Source organism: Rhipicephalus microplus, chromosome 3 (genome assembly GCF_043290135.1).
Source record: "Rhipicephalus microplus isolate Deutch F79 chromosome 3, USDA_Rmic, whole genome shotgun sequence".
Lineage (NCBI taxonomy): Eukaryota > Metazoa > Arthropoda > Arachnida > Ixodida > Ixodidae > Rhipicephalus > Rhipicephalus microplus.
The window spans coordinates 244,713,234-244,729,124 of NC_134702.1; the positions used below are offsets into that span (position 1 = coordinate 244,713,234).

At 41.8% G+C, this 15,891-nt stretch overlaps 1 protein-coding gene and 16 non-coding genes across 17 annotated transcripts in view; all 17 read right to left on the reverse strand.

The window, feature by feature from the left end:
- LOC142803536 (uncharacterized) overlaps nucleotides 1–15,891 on the reverse strand; it is a 236,829-nt gene that overhangs the window by 142,116 nt on the left and 78,822 nt on the right. The window lies entirely within an intron of this gene.
- On the reverse strand, nucleotides 2,129–2,201 carry TRNAS-CGA (transfer RNA serine (anticodon CGA)). Its single transcript has one exon. It is a non-coding gene; the product is annotated as a tRNA-Ser (tRNA).
- On the reverse strand, nucleotides 2,586–2,658 carry TRNAS-CGA (transfer RNA serine (anticodon CGA)). The gene has a single exon. It is a non-coding gene; the product is annotated as a tRNA-Ser (tRNA).
- On the reverse strand, nucleotides 3,963–4,035 carry TRNAS-CGA (transfer RNA serine (anticodon CGA)). Its single transcript has one exon. It is a non-coding gene; the product is annotated as a tRNA-Ser (tRNA).
- TRNAS-CGA (transfer RNA serine (anticodon CGA)) lies at nucleotides 4,427–4,499 on the reverse strand. Its single transcript has one exon. It is a non-coding gene; the product is annotated as a tRNA-Ser (tRNA).
- Nucleotides 4,884–4,956, reverse strand: TRNAS-CGA (transfer RNA serine (anticodon CGA)). Its single transcript has one exon. It is a non-coding gene; the product is annotated as a tRNA-Ser (tRNA).
- TRNAS-CGA (transfer RNA serine (anticodon CGA)) lies at nucleotides 6,263–6,335 on the reverse strand. Its single transcript has one exon. It is a non-coding gene; the product is annotated as a tRNA-Ser (tRNA).
- Nucleotides 7,641–7,713, reverse strand: TRNAS-CGA (transfer RNA serine (anticodon CGA)). Its single transcript has one exon. It is a non-coding gene; the product is annotated as a tRNA-Ser (tRNA).
- Nucleotides 8,098–8,170, reverse strand: TRNAS-CGA (transfer RNA serine (anticodon CGA)). Its single transcript has one exon. It is a non-coding gene; the product is annotated as a tRNA-Ser (tRNA).
- Nucleotides 9,475–9,547, reverse strand: TRNAS-CGA (transfer RNA serine (anticodon CGA)). The gene has a single exon. It is a non-coding gene; the product is annotated as a tRNA-Ser (tRNA).
- On the reverse strand, nucleotides 9,932–10,004 carry TRNAS-CGA (transfer RNA serine (anticodon CGA)). The gene has a single exon. It is a non-coding gene; the product is annotated as a tRNA-Ser (tRNA).
- TRNAS-CGA (transfer RNA serine (anticodon CGA)) lies at nucleotides 10,396–10,468 on the reverse strand. Its single transcript has one exon. It is a non-coding gene; the product is annotated as a tRNA-Ser (tRNA).
- Nucleotides 10,853–10,925, reverse strand: TRNAS-CGA (transfer RNA serine (anticodon CGA)). The gene has a single exon. It is a non-coding gene; the product is annotated as a tRNA-Ser (tRNA).
- On the reverse strand, nucleotides 12,232–12,304 carry TRNAS-CGA (transfer RNA serine (anticodon CGA)). Its single transcript has one exon. It is a non-coding gene; the product is annotated as a tRNA-Ser (tRNA).
- On the reverse strand, nucleotides 12,689–12,761 carry TRNAS-CGA (transfer RNA serine (anticodon CGA)). Its single transcript has one exon. It is a non-coding gene; the product is annotated as a tRNA-Ser (tRNA).
- TRNAS-CGA (transfer RNA serine (anticodon CGA)) lies at nucleotides 14,066–14,138 on the reverse strand. The gene has a single exon. It is a non-coding gene; the product is annotated as a tRNA-Ser (tRNA).
- Nucleotides 14,985–15,057, reverse strand: TRNAS-CGA (transfer RNA serine (anticodon CGA)). Its single transcript has one exon. It is a non-coding gene; the product is annotated as a tRNA-Ser (tRNA).

Sequence of the window (15,891 nt, forward strand, 5' to 3'; positions counted from 1 at the left end):
ACAACGAGTGTGAAAACACTCTTATTCGCATGTTTGACGTCACCTAGGACGTGAACTTATTATGAGCGGGCAGCTGATTAATTGTCCCTCTTATACAACCTAAACACACCAAGTCTGCCAGTACGAGACCCTCGTTCAGTGAAATAAGGGAGATCAGTGTATACCTAAGGGCTCGTATTTCCGTGTTTTAACACAATAATAATGAGATATAACAGAAAGTAATGCCAAGGAATGTACAGGGGAAGTGATTAGAACCAATGGAATGTAAATAAAAAGATAGAAAAGTGGATGAAAAAATAACCAGCCGTGAGCAGGAATCGAACTTACGACCTTCGAATATCGCGTTCGATGCTCTAACCACTGAGCTACCACTGCGGCCTACCCTCTATCCACTTTTGTTTGGGTTTATATGTGAATTTAGAAGTAGGAGTGACAGTCAGCGTCATCTATAAGCCAAACGACGAGTGTGAAAACACTCTTATGCGCATGTTTGGCGTCACGTAGCACGTGAACTTATTATGAGCGGGCAGCTGATAAATTGTCCCTCTTATACAACCTAAACACACCATGTCTGCCAGTACGAGACCCTCGTTCAATAAAATAAGGGAAAGAAGTGTATACCTATGGGCTCGTTTTTCCTTGTTTTAACACAATAATAATGAGATCTAACAGACAGTATTGCCAAGGAATGTACAGGAGAGTTATTAGAACCAATGCAATGTGAATAAGAAGAAAGAAAAGTGGATGAAAAAATAACCAGCCGTGAGCAGGCATCGAACCTACGACCTTCGAATAACGCGTTCGATGCTCTAACCACTGAGGTACCACGGTGGCCTACCCTCTATCCACTTTTGTTTGGGTTTATATGTGAATTTAGAAGTAGGAGTGACAGTCAGCGTCATCTATAAGCCAAACGACGAGTGTGAAAACACTCTTATGCGCATGTTTGGCGTCACGTAGCACGTGAACTTATTATGAGCGGGCAGCTGATAAATTGTCCCTCTTATACAACCTAAACACACCAAGTCTGCCAGTACGAGACCCTCGTTCAATAAAATAAGGGAAAGAAGTGTATACCTAAGGGCTCGTTTTTCCTTGTTTTAACACAATAATAATGAGATCTAACAGACAGTAATGCCAAGGAATGTACAGGAGAGTTATTAGAACCAATGGAATGTAAATAGGAAGAAAAAAAAGTGGATGAAAAAATAACCAGCCGTGAGCAGGAATCGCACCTACGACCTTCGAATAACGCGTTCGATGCTCTAACCACTGAGCTGTCACAGCGGCCGTTCTATCCACTGTTTGGGGTTTATATGTGAATTTAGAAGTAGGAGTGACAGTCAGCGCCATCTATAAGCCAAACAACGAGTGTGAAAACACTCTTATTCGCATGTTTGGCGTCACCTAGGACGTGAACTTATTATGAGCGGGCAGCTGATTAATTGTCCCTCTTATACAACCTAAACACACCAAGTCTGCCAGTACGAGACCCTCGTTCAGTGAAATAAGGGAGAGAAGTGTATACCTAAGGGCTCGTATTTCCGTATTTTAACACAATAATAATGAGATATAACAGACAGTAATGCCAAGGAATGTACAGGGGAAGGTATTAGAACCAATGGAATGTAAATACGAAGAAAGAAGACAGAAAAGTGGATGAAAAAATTACCAGCTGTGAGCAGGAATCGAACCTACGACCTTCGAATAACGCATTCGATGCTCTAATCACTGAGCTATCACAGCGGCCGTCCCTCCATCCACTGTTTGGGGTTTATATGTAAATGTAGAAGTAGGAGTGACAGTCAGCGCCATCTATAAGCCAAACAACGAGTGTGAAAACACTCTTATTCGCATGTTTGGCGTCACCTAGGACGTGAACTTATTATGAGCGGGCAGCTGAATAATTGTCCCTCTTATACAACCTAAACACACCAAGTCTGCCAGTACGAGACCCTCGTTCAGTGAAATAAGGGAGAGAAGTGTATACCTAAGGGCTCGTATTTCCGTGTTTTAACACAATAATAATGAGATATAACAGACAGTAATGACAAGGTATGTACAGGGGAAGTGATTAGAACCAATGGAATGTAAATAAAGAGATAGAAAAGTGGATGAAAAAATAACCAGCCGTGAGCAGGAATCGAACCTTCGACCTTCGAATATCGCGTTCGATGCTCTAACCACTGAGCTACCACGGCGGCCTACCCTCCATCCACTTTTGTTTGGGTTTATATGTGAATTTAGAAGTAGGAGTGACAGTCAGCGTCATCTATAAGCCAAACGACGAGTGTGAAAACACTCTTATGCGCATGTTTGGCGTCACGTAGCACGTGAACTTATTATGAGCGGGCAGCTGATAAATTGTCCCTTTTATACAACCTAAACACACCAAGTCAGCCAGTACGAGACCCTCGTTCAGTGAAATAAGGGAGAGAAGTGTATACCTAAGGGCTCGTATTTCCGTGTTTTAACACAATATTAATGAGGTATAACAGACAGTAATGCCAAGGAATGTACAGATGAAGTTATTAGAACCAATGGAATGTAAATAAGAAGAAAGAAAAGTGGATGAAGAAAGAACCAGCCGTGAGCAGGAATCGAACTTACGACCTTCGAATATCGCGTTCGATGCTCTAACCACTGAGCTACCACGGCGGCCTACCCTCTATCCACTTTTGTTTGTGTTTATATGTGAATTTAGAAGTAGGAGTGACAGTCAGCGTCATCTATAAGCCAAACGACGACTGTGAAAACACTCTTATGCGCATGTTTGGCGTCACGTAGCACGTGAACTTATTATGAGCGGCAGCTGATAAATTGTCCCTCTTATACAACCTAAACACACCAAGTCTGCAAGTACGAGACCCTCGTTCAGTGAAATAAGGAAGAGAAGTGTATACCTAATGGTTCGTATTTCCGTGTTTTAACACAATATTAATGAGATATAACAGACAGTAATGCCAAGGAAGGTACAGGGGAAGTTATTAAAACCAATGGAATGTAAATAAGAAGAAAGAAGAAAGAAAAGTGGATGAAAAAATTACCAGCTGTGAGCAGGAATCGAACCTACGACCTTCGAATAACGCGTTCGATGCTCTAACCACTGAGCTGTCACAGCGGCCGTTCTATCCACTGTTTGGGGTTTATATGTGAATTTAGAAGTAGGAGTGACAGTCAGCGCCATCTATAAGCCAAACAACGAGTGTGAAAACACTCTTATTCGCATGTTTGGCGTCACCTAGGACGTGAACTTATTATGAGCGGGCAGCTGATTAATTGTCCCTCTTATACAACCTAAACACACCAATTCAGCCAGTACGAGACCCTCGTTCAGTGAAATAAGGGAGAGAAGTGTATACCTAAGGGCTCGTATTTCCGTATTTTAACACAATAATAATGAGATATAACAGACAGTAATTCCAAGGAATGTACAGGGGAAGTTATTAGAACCAATGGAATGTAAATACGAAGAAAGAAGACAGTAAAGTGGATGAAAAAATTACCAGCTGTGAGCAGGAATCGAACCTACGACCTTCGAATAACGCATTCGATGCTCTAATCACTGAGCTATCACAGCGGCCGTCCCTCCATCCACTGTTTGGGGTTTATATGTAAATTTAGAAGTAGGAGTGACAGTCAGCGCCATCTATAAGCCAAACAACGAATGTGAAAACACTCTTATTCGCATGTTTGGCGTCACCTAGGACGTGAACTTATTATGAGCGGGCAGCTGATTAATTGTCCCTCTTATACATCTTAAACACACCAAGTCTGCCAGTACGAGACCCTCGTTCAGTGAAATAAGGGAGAGAAGTGTATACCTAAGGGCTCGTATTTCCGTGTTTTAACACAATAATAATGAGATATAGCAGACAGTAATGACAAGGAATGTACAGGGGAAGTGATTAGAACCAATGGAATGTAAATAAAAAGATAGAAAAGTGGATGAAAAAATAACCAGCCGTGAGCAGGAATCGAACCTACGACCTTCGAATATCGCGTTCGATGCTCTAACCACTGAGCTACCACGGCGGCCTACCCTCCATCCACTTTTGTTTGGGTTTATATGTGAATTTAGAAGTAGGAGTGACAGTCAGCGTCATCTATAAGCCAAACAATGAGTGTGAAAACACTCTTATTCGCATGTTTGGCGTCACGTAGCACGTGAAATTATTATTAGCGGGCAGCTGATTAATTTTCCCTCTTATACAACCTAAACACACCAAGTCTGCCAGTACGAGACCCTCGTTCAATGAAACAAGGGAAAGAAGTGTATACCTAAGGGCTCGTTTTTCCGTACTTTAACACAATAATAATGAGATCTAACAGATAGTAATGCCAAGGAATGTACAGGGGAAGTCATTACAACCAATGGAATGTAAATAAGAAGAAAGAAAAAAGAAAAGTGGATGAAAAAATAACCAGCCGTGAGCAGGAATCGAACCTACGACCTTCGAATATCGCGTTCGATGCTCTAACCACTGAGCTACCACAGCGGCCTACCCTCTATCCACTTTTGTTTGGGTTTATATGTGAATTTAGAAGTAGGAGTGACAGTCAGCGTCATCTATAAGCCAAACGACGAGTGTGAAAACACTCTTATGCGTATGTTTGGCGTCACGTAGCACGTGAACCTATTATGAGCGGGCAGCTGATAAATTGTCCCTCTTATACAACCTAAACACACCAAGTCTGCCAGTACGAGACCCTCGTTCAATAAAATAAGGGAAAGAAGTGTATACCTAAGGGCACGTTTTTCCTTGCTTTAACACAATAATAATGAGATCTAACAGACAGTAATGCCAAGGAATGTACAGGGGAAGTGATTAGAACCAATGGAATGTAAATAAAAAGATAGAAAAGTGGATGAAAAAATAACCAGCCGTGAGCAGGAATCGAACTTACGACCTTCGAATATCGCGTTCGATGCTCTAACCACTGAGCTACCACGGCGGCCTACCCTCTATCCACTTTTGTTTGGGTTTATATGTGAATTTAGAAGTAGGAGTGACAGTCAGCGTCATCTATAAGCCAAACGACGAGTGTGAAAACACTCTTATGCACATGTTTGGCGTCACGTAGCACGTGAACTTATTATGAGCGGGCAGCTGATAAATTGTCCCTCTTATACAACCTAAACACGCCAAGTCAGCCAGTATAGACCCTCGTTCAGTGAAATAAGGGAGAGAAATGTATACCTAATGGTTCGTATTTCCGTGTTTTAACACAATATTAATGAGATATAACAGACAGTAATGCCAAGGAATGTACAGGGGAAGTTATTAAAACCAATGGAATGTGAATAAGAAGAAAGAAGAAAGAAAAGTGGATGAAAAAAATTCCAGCTGTGAGCAGGAATCGAACCTACGACCTTCGAATAACGCGTTCGATGCTCTAACCACTGAGGTACCACGGTGGCCTACCCTCTATCCACTTTTGTTTGGGTTTATATGTGAATTTGGAAGTAGGAGTGACAGTCAGCGTCATCTATAAGCCAAACGACGAGTGTGAAAACACTCTTATGCGCATGTTTGGCGTCACGTAGCACGTGAACTTATTATGAGCGGGCACCTGATAAATTGTCCCTCTTATACAACCTAAACACACCAAGTCTGCCAGTACGAGACCCTCGTTCAGTGAAATAAGGAAGAGAAGTGTATACCTAATGGTTCGTATTTCCGTGTTTTAACACAATATTAATGAGATATAACAGACAGTAATGCCAAGGAATGTACAGGGGAAGTTATTAAAACCAATGGAATGTAAATAAGAAGAAAGAAGAAAGAAAAGTGGATGAAAAAATTACCAGCTGTGAGCAGGAATCGAACCTACGACCTTCGAATAACGCGTTCGATACTCTAACCACTGAGCTGTCACAGCGGCCGTTCTATCCACTGTTTGGGGTTTATATGTGAATTTAGAAGTAGGAGTGACAGTCAGCGCCATCTATAAGCCAAACAACGAGTGTGAAAACACTCTTATTCGCATGTTTGGCGTCACCTAGGACGTGAACTTATTATGAGCGGGCAGCTGAATAATTGTCCCTCTTATACAACCTAAACACACCAAGTCTGCCAGTACGAGACCCTCGTTCAGTGAAATAAGGGAGAGAAGTGTATACCTAAGGGCTCGTATTTCCGTGTTTTAACACAATATTAATGAGGTATAACAGACAGTAATGCCAAGGAATGTACAGATGAAGTTATTAGAACCAATGGAATGTAAATAAGAAGAAAGAAAAGTGGATGAAGAAAGAACCAGCCGTGAGCAGGAATCGAACTTACGACCTTCGAATATCGCGTTCGATGCTCTAACCACTGAGCTACCACGGCGGCCTACCCTCTATCCACTTTTGTTTGTGTTTATATGTGAATTTAGAAGTAGGAGTGACAGTCAGCGTCATCTATAAGCCAAACGACGAGTGTGAAAACACTCTTATGCGCATGTTTGGCGTCACGTAGCACGTGAACTTATTATGAGCGGGCACCTGATAAATTGTCCCTCTTATACAACCTAAACACACCAAGTCTGCCAGTACGAGACCCTCGTTCAGTGAAATAAGGAAGAGAAGTGTATACCTAATGGTTCGTATTTCCGTGTTTTAACACAATATTAATGAGATATAACAGACAGTAATGCCAAGAAATGTACAGGGGAAGTTATTAAAACCAATGGAATGTAAATAAGAAGAAAGAAGAAAGAAAAGTGGATGAAAAAATTACCAGCTGTGAGCAGGAATCGAACCTACGACCTTCGAATAACGCGTTCGATACTCTAACCACTGAGCTGTCACAGCGGCCGTTCTATCCACTGTTTGGGGTTTATATGTGAATTTAGAAGTAGGAGTGACAGTCAGCGCCATCTATAAGCCAAACAACGAGTGTGAAAACACTCTTATTCGCATGTTTGGCGTCACCTAGGACGTGAACTTATTATGAGCGGGCAGCTGATTAATTGTCCCTCTTATACAACCTAAACACACCAAGTCTGCCAGTACGAGACCCTCGTTCAGTGAAATAAGGGAGAGAAGTGTATACCTAAGGGCTCGTATTTCCGTATTTTAACACAATAATAATGAGATATAACAGACAGTAATGCCAAGGAATGTACAGGGGAAGGTATTAGAACCAATGGAATGTAAATACGAAGAAAGAAGACAGAAAAGTGGATGAAAAAATTACCAGCTGTGAGCAGGAATCGAACCTACGACCTTCGAATAACGCATTCGATGCTCTAATCACTGAGCTATCACAGCGGCCGTCCCTCCATCCACTGTTTGGGGTTTATATGTAAATGTAGAAGTAGGAGTGACAGTCAGCGCCATCTATAAGCCAAACAACGAGTGTGAAAACACTCTTATTCGCATGTTTGGCGTCACCTAGGACGTGAACTTATTATGAGCGGGCAGCTGAATAATTGTCCCTCTTATACAACCTAAACACACCAAGTCTGCCAGTACGAGACCCTCGTTCAGTGAAATAAGGGAGAGAAGTGTATACCTAAGGGCTCGTATTTCCGTGTTTTAACACAATAATAATGAGATATAACAGACAGTAATGACAAGGTATGTACAGGGGAAGTGATTAGAACCAATGGAATGTAAATAAAGAGATAGAAAAGTGGATGAAAAAATAACCAGCCGTGAGCAGGAATCGAACCTTCGACCTTCGAATATCGCGTTCGATGCTCTAACCACTGAGCTACCACGGCGGCCTACCCTCCATCCACTTTTGTTTGGGTTTATATGTGAATTTAGAAGTAGGAGTGACAGTCAGCGTCATCTATAAGCCAAACGACGAGTGTGAAAACACTCTTATGCGCATGTTTGGCGTCACGTAGCACGTGAACTTATTATGAGCGGGCAGCTGATAAATTGTCCCTTTTATACAACCTAAACACACCAAGTCAGCCAGTACGAGACCCTCGTTCAGTGAAATAAGGGAGAGAAGTGTATACCTAAGGGCTCGTATTTCCGTGTTTTAACACAATATTAATGAGGTATAACAGACAGTAATGCCAAGGAATGTACAGATGAAGTTATTAGAACCAATGGAATGTAAATAAGAAGAAAGAAAAGTGGATGAAGAAAGAACCAGCCGTGAGCAGGAATCGAACTTACGACCTTCGAATATCGCGTTCGATGCTCTAACCACTGAGCTACCACGGCGGCCTACCCTCTATCCACTTTTGTTTGTGTTTATATGTGAATTTAGAAGTAGGAGTGACAGTCAGCGTCATCTATAAGCCAAACGACGAGTGTGAAAACACTCTTATGCGCATGTTTGGCGTCACGTAGCACGTGAACTTATTATGAGCGGCAGCTGATAAATTGTCCCTCTTATACAACCTAAACACACCAAGTCTGCAAGTACGAGACCCTCGTTCAGTGAAATAAGGAAGAGAAGTGTATACCTAATGGTTCGTATTTCCGTGTTTTAACACAATATTAATGAGATATAACAGACAGTAATGCCAAGGAAGGTACAGGGGAAGTTATTAAAACCAATGGAATGTAAATAAGAAGAAAGAAGAAAGAAAAGTGGATGAAAAAATTACCAGCTGTGAGCAGGAATCGAACCTACGACCTTCGAATAACGCGTTCGATGCTCTAACCACTGAGCTGTCACAGCGGCCGTTCTATCCACTGTTTGGGGTTTATATGTGAATTTAGAAGTAGGAGTGACAGTCAGCGCCATCTATAAGCCAAACAACGAGTGTGAAAACACTCTTATTCGCATGTTTGGCGTCACCTAGGACGTGAACTTATTATGAGCGGGCAGCTGATTAATTGTCCCTCTTATACAACCTAAACACACCAATTCAGCCAGTACGAGACCCTCGTTCAGTGAAATAAGGGAGAGAAGTGTATACCTAAGGGCTCGTATTTCCGTATTTTAACACAATAATAATGAGATATAACAGACAGTAATTCCAAGGAATGTACAGGGGAAGTTATTAGAACCAATGGAATGTAAATACGAAGAAAGAAGACAGTAAAGTGGATGAAAAAATTACCAGCTGTGAGCAGGAATCGAACCTACGACCTTCGAATAACGCATTCGATGCTCTAATCACTGAGCTATCACAGCGGCCGTCCCTCCATCCACTGTTTGGGGTTTATATGTAAATTTAGAAGTAGGAGTGACAGTCAGCGCCATCTATAAGCCAAACAACGAGTGTGAAAACACTCTTATTCGCATGTTTGGCGTCACCTAGGACGTGAACTTATTATGAGCGGGCAGCTGATTAATTGTCCCTCTTATACATCTTAAACACACCAAGTCTGCCAGTACGAGACCCTCGTTCAGTGAAATAAGGGAGAGAAGTGTATACCTAAGGGCTCGTATTTCCGTGTTTTAACACAATAATAATCAGATATAGCAGACAGTAATGACAAGGAATGTACAGGGGAAGTGATTAGAACCAATGGAATGTAAATAAAAAGATAGAAAAGTGGATGAAAAAATAACCAGCCGTGAGCAGGAATCGAACCTACGACCTTCGAATATCGCGTTCGATGCTCTAACCACTGAGCTACCACGGCGGCCTACCCTCCATCCACTTTTGTTTGGGTTTATATGTGAATTTAGAAGTAGGAGTGACAGTCAGCGTCATCTATAAGCCAAACAATGAGTGTGAAAACACTCTTATTCGCATGTTTGGCGTCACCTAGGACGTGAACTTATTATGAGCGGGCAGCTGATTAATTGTCCCTCTTATACAACCTAAACACACCAAGTCTGCCAGTACGAGACCCTCGTTCAGTGAAATAAGGGAGAGAAGTGCATACCTAAGGGCTCGTATTTTCGTGTTTTAACACAATAATAATGAGATATAACAGACAGTAATGACAAGGAATGTACAGGGGAAGTTATTAGAACCAATGGAATGTAAATAAAAAGATAGAAAAGTGGATGAAAAAATAACCAGCCGTGAGCAGGAATCGAACTTACGACCTTCGAATATCGCGTTCGATGCTCTAACCACTGAGCTACCACGGCGGCCTTCCCTCCATCCACTTTTTTTTGGTTTATATGTGAATTTTAGAAGTAGGAGTGACAGTCAGCGCCATCTATAAGCCAAACGACAAGTGTGAATACATTCTTATGCGCATGTTTGGCGTCACGTAGCACGTGAAATTATTATTAGCGGGCAGCTGATTAATTTTCCCTCTTATACAACCTAAACACACCAAGTCTGCCAGTACGAGACCCTCGTTCAATGAAACAAGGGAAAGAAGTGTATACCTAAGGGCTCGTTTTTCCGTACTTTAACACAATAATAATGAGATCTAACAGATAGTAATGCCAAGGAATGTACAGGGGAAGTCATTACAACCAATGGAATGTAAATAAGAAGAAAGAAAAAAGAAAAGTGGATGAAAAAATAACCAGCCGTGAGCAGGAATCGAACCTACGACCTTCGAATATCGCGTTCGATGCTCTAACCACTGAGCTACCACAGCGGCCTACCCTCTATCCACTTTTGTTTGGGTTTATATGTGAATTTAGAAGTAGGAGTGACAGTCAGCGTCATCTATAAGCCAAACGACGAGTGTGAAAACACTCTTATGCGTATGTTTGGCGTCACGTAGCACGTGAACCTATTATGAGCGGGCAGCTGATAAATTGTCCCTCTTATACAACCTAAACACACCAAGTCTGCCAGTACGAGACCCTCGTTCAATAAAATAAGGGAAAGAAGTGTATACCTAAGGGCACGTTTTTCCTTGCTTTAACACAATAATAATGAGATCTAACAGACAGTAATGCCAAGGAATGTACAGGGGAAGTGATTAGAACCAATGGAATGTAAATAAAAAGATAGAAAAGTGGATGAAAAAATAACCAGCCGTGAGCAGGAATCGAACTTACGACCTTCGAATATCGCGTTCGATGCTCTAACCACTGAGCTACCACGGCGGCCTACCCTCTATCCACTTTTGTTTGGGTTTATATGTGAATTTAGAAGTAGGAGTGACAGTCAGCGTCATCTATAAGCCAAACGACGAGTGTGAAAACACTCTTATGCACATGTTTGGCGTCACGTAGCACGTGAACTTATTATGAGCGGGCAGCTGATAAATTGTCCCTCTTATACAACCTAAACACGCCAAGTCAGCCAGTATAGACCCTCGTTCAGTGAAATAAGGGAGAGAAATGTATACCTAATGGTTCGTATTTCCGTGTTTTAACACAATATTAATGAGATATAACAGACAGTAATGCCAAGGAATGTACAGGGGAAGTTATTAAAACCAATGGAATGTGAATAAGAAGAAAGAAGAAAGAAAAGTGGATGAAAAAAATTCCAGCTGTGAGCAGGAATCGAACCTACGACCTTCGAATAACGCGTTCGATGCTCTAACCACTGAGGTACCACGGTGGCCTACCCTCTATCCACTTTTGTTTGGGTTTATATGTGAATTTGGAAGTAGGAGTGACAGTCAGCGTCATCTATAAGCCAAACGACGAGTGTGAAAACACTCTTATGCGCATGTTTGGCGTCACGTAGCACGTGAACTTATTATGAGCGGGCACCTGATAAATTGTCCCTCTTATACAACCTAAACACACCAAGTCTGCCAGTACGAGACCCTCGTTCAGTGAAATAAGGAAGAGAAGTGTATACCTAATGGTTCGTATTTCCGTGTTTTAACACAATATTAATGAGATATAACAGACAGTAATGCCAAGGAATGTACAGGGGAAGTTATTAAAACCAATGGAATGTAAATAAGAAGAAAGAAGAAAGAAAAGTGGATGAAAAAATTACCAGCTGTGAGCAGGAATCGAACCTACGACCTTCGAATAACGCGTTCGATACTCTAACCACTGAGCTGTCACAGCGGCCGTTCTATCCACTGTTTGGGGTTTATATGTGAATTTAGAAGTAGGAGTGACAGTCAGCGCCATCTATAAGCCAAACAACGAGTGTGAAAACACTCTTATTCGCATGTTTGGCGTCACCTAGGACGTGAACTTATTATGAGCGGGCAGCTGAATAATTGTCCCTCTTATACAACCTAAACACACCAAGTCTGCCAGTACGAGACCCTCGTTCAGTGAAATAAGGGAGAGAAGTGTATACCTAAGGGCTCGTATTTCCGTGTTTTAACACAATAATAATGAGATATAACAGACAGTAATGACAAGGTATGTACAGGGGAAGTGATTAGAACCAATGGAATGTAAATAAAAAGATAGAAAAGTGGATGAAAAAATAACCAGCCGTGAGCAGGAATCGAACCTTCGACCTTCGAATATCGCGTTCGATGCTCTAACCACTGAGCTACCACGGCGGCCTACCCTCCATCCACTTTTGTTTGGGTTTATATGTGAATTTAGAAGTAGGAGTGACAGTCAGCGTCATCTATAAGCCAAACGACGAGTGTGAAAACACTCTTATGCGCATGTTTGGCGTCACGTAGCACGTGAACTTATTATGAGCGGGCAGCTGATAAATTGTCCCTTTTATACAACCTAAACACACCAAGTCAGCCAGTACGAGACCCTCGTTCAGTGAAATAAGGGAGAGAAGTGTATACCTAAGGGCTCGTATTTCCGTGTTTTAACACAATATTAATGAGGTATAACAGACAGTAATGCCAAGGAATGTACAGATGAAGTTATTAGAACCAATGGAATGTAAATAAGAAGAAAGAAAAGTGGATGAAGAAAGAACCAGCCGTGAGCAGGAATCGAACTTACGACCTTCGAATATCGCGTTCGATGCTCTAACCACTGAGCTACCACGGCGGCCTACCCTCTATCCACTTTTGTTTGTGTTTATATGTGAATTTAGAAGTAGGAGTGACAGTCAGCGTCATCTATAAGCCAAACGACGAGTGTGAAAACACTCTTATGCGCATGTTTTGCGTCACGTAGCACGTGAACTTATTATGAGCGGCAGCTGATAAATTGTCCCTCTTATACAACCTAAACACACCAAGTCTGCAAGTACGAGACCCTCGTTCAGTGAAATAAGGAAGAGAAGTGTATACCTAATGGTTCGTATTTCCGTGTTTTAACACAATATTAATGAGATATAACAGACAGTAATGCCAAGGAAGGTACAGGGGAAGTTAATAAAACCAATGGAATGTAAATAAGAAGAAAGAAGAAAGAAAAGTGGATAAAAAAATTACCAGCTGTGAGCAGGAATCGAACCTACGACCTTCGAATAACGCGTTCGATGCTCTAACCACTGAGCTGTCACAGCGGCCGTTCTATCCACTGTTTGGGGTTTATATGTGAATTTAGAAGTAGGAGTGACAGTCAGCGCCATCTATAAGCCAAACAACGAGTGTGAAAACACTCTTATTCGCATGTTTGGCGTCACCTAGGACGTGAACTTATTATGAGCGGGCAGCTGATTAATTGTCCCTCTTATACAACCTAAACACACCAAGTCAGCCAGTACGAGACCCTCGTTCAGTGAAATAAGGGAGAGAAGTGTATACCTAAGGGCTCGTATTTCCGTATTTTAACACAATAATAATGAGATATAACAGACAGTAATTCCAAGGAATGTACAGGGGAAGTTATTAGAACCAATGGAATGTAAATACGAAGAAAGAAGACAGTAAAGTGGATGAAAAAATTACCAGCTGTGAGCAGGAATCGAACCTACAACCTTCGAATAACGCATTCGATGCTCTAATCACTGAGCTATCACAGCGGCCGTCCCTCCATCCACTGTTTGGGGTTTATATGTAAATTTAGAAGTAGGAGTGACAGTCAGCGCCATCTATAAGCCAAACAACGAGTGTGAAAACACTCTTATTCGCATGTTTGGCGTCACCTAGGACGTGAACTTATTATGAGCGGGCAGCTGATTAATTGTCCCTCTTATACATCCTAAACACACCAAGTCTGCCAGTACGAGACCCTCGTTCAGTGAAATAAGGGAGAGAAGTGTATACCTAAGGGCTCGTATTTCCGTGTTTTAACACAATAATAATGAGATATAGCAGACAGTAATGACAAGGAATGTACAGGGGAAGTGATTAGAACCAATGAAATGTAAATAAAAAGATAGAAAAGTGGATGAAAAAATAACCAGCCGTGAGCAGGAATCGAACCTACGACCTTCGAATATCGCGTTCGATGCTCTAACCACTGAGCTACCACGGCGGCCTATCCTCCATCCACTTTTGTTTGGGTTTATATGTGAATTTAGAAGTAGGAGTGACAGTCAGCGTCATCTATAAGCCAAACAACGAGTGTGAAAACACTCTTATTCGCATGTTTGGCGTCACCTAGGACGTGAACTTATTATGAGCGGGCAGCTGATTAATTGTCCCTCTTATACAACCTAAACACACCAAGTCTGCCAGTACGAGACCCTCGTTCAATAAAATTAGGGAAAGAAGTGTATACCTAAGGGCACGTTTTTCCTTGCTTTAACACAATAATAATGAGATCTAACAGACAGTAATGCCAAGGAATGTACAGGAGAGGTATTAGAACCAATGCAATGTAAAAAGGAAGAAAGAAAAGTGGATGAAAAAATAACCAGCCGTGAGCGGGAATCGAACCTACGACCTTCGAATAACGCGTTCGATGCTCTAACCACTGAGCTACCACGGCGGCCTTCCCCCTATCCACTTTTTTTGGTTTATATGTGAATTTTAGAAGTAGGAGTGACAGTCAGCGCCATCTATAAGCCAAACGACGAGTGTGAAAACACTCTTATGCGCATGTTTGGCGTCACGTAGCACGTGAACTTATTATGAGCGGGCCGCTGATTAATTGTCCCTCTTATACAACTTAAACACACCAAGTCTGCCAGTACGAGACCCCCGTTCAGTGAAATAAGGAAGAAAAGTGTATACCTAATGGTTCGTAGTTCCGTGTTTTAGCACATTATTAATGAGATATAACAGACAGTAATGCCAAGGAATGTACAGGGGAAGTTATTAAAACCAATGGAATGTAAATAAGAAGAAAGAAGAAAGAAAAGTGGATGAAAAAATTACCAGCTGTGAGCAGGAATCGAACCTACGACCTTCGAATATCGCGTTCGATGCTCTAACCACTGAGCTACCACGGCGGCCTACCCTCTATCCACTTTTGTTTGGGTTTATATGTGAATTTATAAGTAGGAGTGACAGTCAGCGTCATCTATAAGCCAAACGACGAGTGTGAAAAGACTCTTACGCGCATGTTTGGCGTCACGTAGCACGTCAACTTATTATGAGCGGGCAGCTGATTAATTGTCCCTCTTATACAACCTAAACACACCAAGTCAGCCAGTACGAGACCCTCGTTCAGTGAAATAAGGGAGAGAAGTGTATACCTAAGGGCTCGTATGTCCGTGTTTTAACACAATATTAATGAGATCTAACAGACAGTAATGCCAAGGAATGTACAGGAGAGTTATTAGAACCAATGCAATGTAAATAAGAAGAAAGAAAAGTGGATGAAAAAATAACAAGCCGTGAGCAGGAATCGAACCTACGACCTTCGAATAACGCGTTCGATGCTCTAACCACTGAGGTACCACGGCGGCCTTCCCCCTATCCACTTTTTTGGTTTATATGTGAACTTTAGAAGTAGGAGTGACAGTCAGCGCCATCTATAAGCCAAACGACGAGTGTGAAAACACTCTTATGCGCATGTTTGGCGTCACGTAGCACGTGAACTTATTATGAGCGGGCCGCTGATTAACTGTCCCTCTTATACAACCTAAACACACCAAGTCTGCCAGTACGAGACCCTCGTTCAGTGAAATAAGGAAGAGAAGTGTATACCTAATGGTTCGTATTTCCGCGTTTTAACACAATATTAATGAGATATAACAGACAGTAATGCCAAGGAATGTACAGGGCAAGTTATTAAAACCAATGGAATGTAAATAAGAAGAAAGAAGAAAGAAAAGTGGACG